A 6912-nucleotide genomic window follows, 5' to 3' on the forward strand; every position below is an offset into this window, starting at 1 on the left:
TTTGCACCTCCGTAGGCTACAACCTTCGGGCCCAAATAATTTTACAGATTCGGGTCGAATCAAATTGTAGAATTGAAAACCCAAAATTATCCAAATTTTAAATAGATCAGGTCGGATCTGAATTTAGTAAACTCAGACCCTATCTAGAAAATGGAACAGGTCCAATGTTAGGACCCGACCCAGCCCTACGGATCCTCTAAAACGAGTCAGGTCGGGTCTAAGCGGGTTGGGTCGGATCAGGTCACAAGTTAATCCTACCCATTTACAGCCTTACCTATAGGGCTTTCAACTGAAACTGCTACCAGAATGAGATGGGATAATGGTATATCCTGTTCCATAGAGAAATTGAGATACGTTAATTTAAAACCTTGGTCTTAATATAGCAATCTTCCATGATTTTGATAGTTATTTCAGTGATCGATATTGTCTAAAAAAATGTTAGATGTGATCTCTTAATCACATGTTTTTACTAATTCGGTCTATACTACTCTAGTCTAGGTCAAGCCAAGGTTGTATCTATTATGACAAGATAGCATATTCTCTCTAATATTATTTGATCTATTGTAAGTGACATCTAACTCCAGCCTCATCAATGATGAGCAACCACTTTTATATTATCATTTTAACATTTTATTTGTAAAAAAGGCCACATGCTGAAAAATTTGCTCGGTTAGAACTAGTCCTTGCACATCGGAAATAGGTTCTAACCCATTATATCCTGTTAGAAAAGCAGATAACTTGACTTGTTTTAGAGAAAAACTACAATAAAGGATGGAGGAAAAACTTATTATGGTCATATATATGATATTGTTCGAAATATCAACCTCCGCAGCAACAAAGAATGAATGGGTAGCAGCTCGCATTTTCTTGTTATTATGTCATCAACTTTTGCTGCTAATTTCTCTATTCTCTGATTACTTCTGCATGCTAACTTTGCTGCTAGCACCTCACATTTTGTTTTTGGCTGGGAGTCCTGTACTAACATCATTAGTCACAAATTTAGGCTCAGCCGACCGAATTAATTGCAACCCCTAAACTAGACAAGGAGATATTATAGATCAAGAGCTAAATTAAAATTCTGATCCCATCATGCATTCCTTTTCTAGTTTTATGCTGTACCAATCTTCTTCTGTTAATTAGCATCTTTCAGTTGCATACTAACGGGTGTTAGTTTACGTAATTCTCATGATGTTTTCACCTTCAGGGTTGATATCCTTCCTTGCATCCTTTTTTTTTGTTCTTGTTGAAGAAGATTTTTTCAAATTTCTTGATGCATATATCATGGCTTTACTTCTGCTACAATTTCATGGAGTTTTCTACTTTTCTGGTTTTATGATTTATTGTTGTTCTGATATTACTGATGGGTATACATATAGAATACACGCACATGCATATACATGCATTCATACATGCATACATGATGAGCTAACATGACAACTATTTATTTGGTTCACAACCAGATGGAGAGAATTCATATAGAATCATGTAGGAAGTCATTCACTAATGATTAGTACCACCAAAATTATGCAAAACTCAACTGGTCTATTTAGGGCAACTAGAAGGTGGTTGATTACAATTTGCTAGAATTAGCAAAAAGAAAAACTTTGTATTTTCCTTCATAGGGTTGAACCAACTAAATGATGCAATTCCTCTTCTGATACCTTGTCGTTAGGCTTCCAGAGAAGACTCGGGCGAGGAGACATGGTGGGTCATGGGACAAGTTGGCAGTGTTGCCAATATCTTCATCTCAACCCTATATCAAAATTTCTAAAATCATGGATTCTTGATATGTGGCGAAGAGAAATGGGGCCAGAGGACAAGTTGCCAGGTTTGGGGTCACCCTCCAATATCTTTTAGGATACCAAAATCCGCATGTATAGCTTGATTTTGGTGTCTAAAGTCTTGAGGTTGAGAAGTTTATTGACCTCCCTGATTTTCCTATTTCTTTCCCCTGCCACCTTGCCTCAGCTTAACTCTTGAGGGAGTTAATCTTGGATCACGCATTAAGCTTTCATAAAGGCCGTCAAAAAAATGTCATGGTTTATAGATATCATTCTGAAAATGATATGTTAATGCATTTTAAAATTTCTGCGGCGTTTTCTCTCTTTCCATATTTAGTTGAGATTATTGTTACACTTGATGAACATTGAACTTGTGCACATCATGTTTGCAATCAAGTGGCATGAAAAATCACTTGGGTGAGGCTTTTAGTAATTTGAAATTCGGTATTAGTAGTATCAACCTAACAACCTAACAAGTTCACATTTCAACCGAATCATCAAACTTTTTGTAAAGAGAAAATATTTGTAACTTGTGAACTTGGCTATGAAGCTGGATATAGAGAGGGCCTACGACAAGGTCCGCTGGGGCTTTCTTAGGTTGGCGTTAGAGAGTTTTGGTTTCCTTGAGACCTGGATAACCTGGGTGCTCGGATGTATTCGGAGGCCATCCTTTTCAATCCTAATCAATGGCAACCATTGGGCTTCACCAAGATTTCCCCCTGTCTCCTTACTTATTTATCATTTATGTTGATATGCTATCTCGCGCCCTGTGGGTCATATGTTGGGAGCGGGAGTTGGATGCTCACGAGCCAACCCCCGGTGCTCGACCGATCTCCCATCTTTTGTTTGCAGATGACTGTCTTCTCCTGGCTAGGGCAAGGATGAAAGATGCATTGGCCCTCAGATGGGTCCTGGAGGACTACTGTGGGGCATCAGGGTAGAGGGTGAACATTCACAAGTCAACCATTTGCTTCAACCTGAAGACTGAGATTTGGGTGCGGCAGGGGATCAGGGGGCTCCTGGGCATAAAGGAGCAGGAGGGGCCGTGGAGCTATTTGGACGTCCCGATCACGGAGAAGTGCTGCAGGTACAACGTGTCCAGGATCGATTGGAGGGTTGGAGGGCGGCCTCACTTTTCATGATGGTTAGGCTGACGGTGGTCGGGTCGGTGCTGAGTTCATTATCGGTTTATCTCATGTCCAACACAGTAATTCCAAAGACAGTGCTGATAAAGATAAAGAGGCTCCTCCAGGACTTTCTTTGGGGTTCACACGACGACGACCATGGAGTGCACTTGCTAGCTTGGGAGATGGTCTGCTAGCTGACCCGCGAGAGAGGGTTGGGGTCCAATCACTTTTGCTGAGGAGACGCGACAAGTCTGGTGCTTGAGCCGCAGTGTTTCTAGAGTCAGTTGATGACAGTCCGCTACGATCCGGTTGGGGCGGGTGGGACAACTCAAAGAGGCCGGAGGTGCTCCTTCCTCTGGCGGGAGATCTGTAGCCATGTGCCCACTATCTTGGTTAACACTAGGTGGCTAATCGGCGATGGGTGCAGTGTTGACGTGTTGGAGGACCCTTGGGCGGACGCTCTTCCGGTGAGACTCTAGCCGACCATAGTCATGTTGAGGCTGCGGGCATGCGTCTCCTTTGCAACCTTCTCTGCCCAAAGGGGGCAGGGTGGGATCCCGGACAAATTGGCGACTTGTATGGGGAGCACCTCACAGAGAGAGTCAGGTCGCTGCCAGTTCCAGAAAGTATGTGCCTAGATGTGAGGGTGTGGAGTTCTTCCGGCAATCCTAGAGTCCGTGTGAGAGACATCTACCACACCCTTCAGAGTGTGCAACACATGAGGCAGTATTGCAGTTGGATCTGGAGGTTCAAGCTGTTGGATTGCCCCACAGCGGCATGACGTTCGCGGCGGAATCCGCATGCCGGGCCCGGTGCATCGCATACGCCGGAACAGGATCGGGTAGATTTCAAAATTTTTCTGAATCAAAACGATTCAGAACCCTTTTGAATTAAGATGGGGACTAAACTAAGATCTAATAATTAATTATGAATTGTTAAACTACTAGAAAATCAGAAATATAAAATTTCAAATGAAGATCTCATCTTCACCTTTGTGCGGGTAGAAGAACACCGCAACCGATGATCGTGGTTTGGTTCCTTGTAGCCGCACAAACGTCCGGCCTCTACAAGTATCCACACGAGGTTGCTGAAGATCAGAGATGGGGCTTCACCGGGGTGCTAGCTCCTTGCAAAAGCCTCTCTTGGATGTCGAAGAAGAAAGAAGAAGAAATCACAAGGATCCCACCTTGTGCAGCCTTCAAAAGGAAGAAGAAAACCCTTCACCTTTTTTATTCTTTTCTCTCCCTATTTGCTGATTTAAAAATCCCCAAAAATCCTTCTTGCTGCCCCACGGCTGGGAGAAGCTCTTCTCATCAAAGCATGGGACGTGGGGCTCCCATTTATAGGGTTCAAAACCCTAGGCGCCAAGGGTCCTAGTCCCACTAGGATTCCTTGGCGCCTCCTCTTCTCCCAGCAAAGAAGGAGAGGGGTCCACGCTCCTTCTTGCCCTCTTGGCTGCCCCTTGACTCCTCAAAATAGGGCATTAAAAGGGAGGCTCCATATAAAGAAAAAGGCTAAATTTAGGTAGGATTTTTGGGACTCGATCTAGCCAACTCTTGACTAGGATTTGAGTCAAATTTTTTTTGGATCAGACCCATCATAATTTGACTTAATTAATCAGCAATAAAAAACTTAATTATAATCTAATTATAATTATTTAATTCTTCCATTTAACTCACTAACTCTTAGTGGGTTATTTTGTACATCAATCTTATTGACAATTGACATTGTGATTCCAAATCACAAATCGACAATTCTAATAATCAGAACCTCTAATGTGTGTGACCTCATAGGTTCTAATCTGACTGGTAATGAGACATATTGAGATCTCCATCTCAGTATCATTGAAAACTCCTTTCAATGGATTGGAACGATTCCAACTCAACTCATTAGGGTTTATCGATCATCAAGATAATCCCTATGAGTCCCACCATCCACCAGTGACACCTAGCAGCATGTAGTGGCTACCCAGCAGAATAGAATGATGAATCTCTAGGTGCAGTTGTCATGTGTTACAGTCCTTCTATCGTGGATCCCTACAAGACGGAGGTCATGGATAACTCGTCAAACCCCTTCGTTTGTCATATGTCAAAATTTATTCGACTTAAGTTCGAGAGTGGAAAACTCTTTCTCCACTGTGCATACTGCCCCGGCCGAGGTCTTACGAACTCAGTCTTATAAATCACATAGGATCTCTCCTTATCTATCAAGGTCGATAGATTCCATATAGGTACATACCCTACTCCTACAGTGAACTTACTGCAGCCAATCTACACTGCATGGACCCATATGGCTAGAGACCATGTATGTGTGCAGTCAAACTACAATAACCTCACTGTGAGTAGCCGAAGCACCGCAGGTCAAAGGACCAGTCACACTACTGCAACATCAAGCAAGTCACTGACGAGTGAATAGACATCCAAGTGACTTTTTGTCTTGGTCACGCTCAGTACCCTTGTTCTCTAACAAGCACCTGCACTATCACTTCAGTGTCCCTACACTGTGGACTCAAGTCTCGTCCATCCAGAAGAAAAGTGATATGTGCACTGATCGGATCGATCACCGTCCTCGTGATGATCCATTGATCAGAAGCATTTAGAAACTAATCACCAATGATACATGGCTCAAATTCTCAACTCTTGAGAATATGTATCATCATCTTATTAATTTCTTGGACGATTCATAGACACATAAACAATATGAATGAAAAGATGCCTTTTATTTATTTAATAATAAATAGTCAAGTACAAAATTATGTCCCTAGAATTAATAATGTGTCAGCCAGATTGGCTTCTAGGGCATACATCTAACAATCTCCCACTTGCACTAAAGCCAATCAGTCATATATCTAATCCCCATCTTCTCAAGGTGGGCTTCAGTCTTTTGCTGACTTAGCTGCTTAGTGAACGGGTCTGCCACGTTATCCGCGGAGTCTGCTCTCTGCACCTCGACATACTTCTTCTCAACATAGTCGCGTATGAGATGGAAGCGCCGCTCCATATGCTTGGACTTCTGATGAGACCTTGGTTCCTTAGCAAGAGCTATGGCGCCATTATTATCGCAGTAGAGTGTTATGGCATCTGATGTCATTACATCTAATTCTGCAATGAATTTCTTGAACCAGAAGCCTTCCTTAGCAGTTTCAGAGGCGGCGATGTATTCAGCTTTCATAGTAGAGTCAGCAATGATCGGTTGTTTAGAACTCTTCCAATTCACCGTACCACCATTGCACAAGAACACATATCCAGATGTTGACTTCCTATCATCGACATCAGTCATGAAGTCTGAATCTGTGTACCCTTCTACCTTTAACTCAGTTGATCCTCCAAAAACCAAGAATAAATCTTTAGTTCTTCTCAAGTACTTAAGAATATTCTTCACAGCTGTCCAGTGTTCTTCACCTGGATTCGACTGATATCTGCTTGTGACACTCACAGCAAGGACTATATCAGGTCGTGTACATAGCATGGCATACATGAGGCTCCCTATTACCGATGCATAGGGTATCTTGCTCATGCATTGAATCTCTTCAGATGTGTTGGGGTACATCTTCTTGGAGAGATGAATTCCATGCCTTAGGGGTAAGAGACCCCTCTTGGAGTTTTCCATGCTGAACCTCTTCAGCACCTCCTCAATGTACATCTTCTGTGAAAGGCCAAGCATCCTTTTAGATCTATCTCTATAGACCTTTATTCCCAAAATATAGGATGCTTCCCCAAGGTCTTTCATGGAGAATTCTTTTGACAACCAGACCTTGACCGAGGTTAGCATGGGAATATCATTCCCTATCAGTAGGATGTCGTCCACGTACAGTACGAGAAATACGACAGCGCTTCCACTAACCTTTTTGTAAACACACGGTTTCTCTTCGTTTTTGATGAAATCAAACGTTTTGATTGCGTCATCGAAACGAGTGTTTCAACTCCGAGATGCTTGCTTTAGTCCATAGATGGACCTTTGCAGCTTGCAGACCTTGTGATCTCCATCACTGGAAGTGAAACCCA

This window comes from Phoenix dactylifera, unplaced genomic scaffold (genome assembly GCF_009389715.1).
Source record: "Phoenix dactylifera cultivar Barhee BC4 unplaced genomic scaffold, palm_55x_up_171113_PBpolish2nd_filt_p 000152F, whole genome shotgun sequence".
NCBI classification, from domain to species: domain Eukaryota; kingdom Viridiplantae; phylum Streptophyta; class Magnoliopsida; order Arecales; family Arecaceae; genus Phoenix; species Phoenix dactylifera.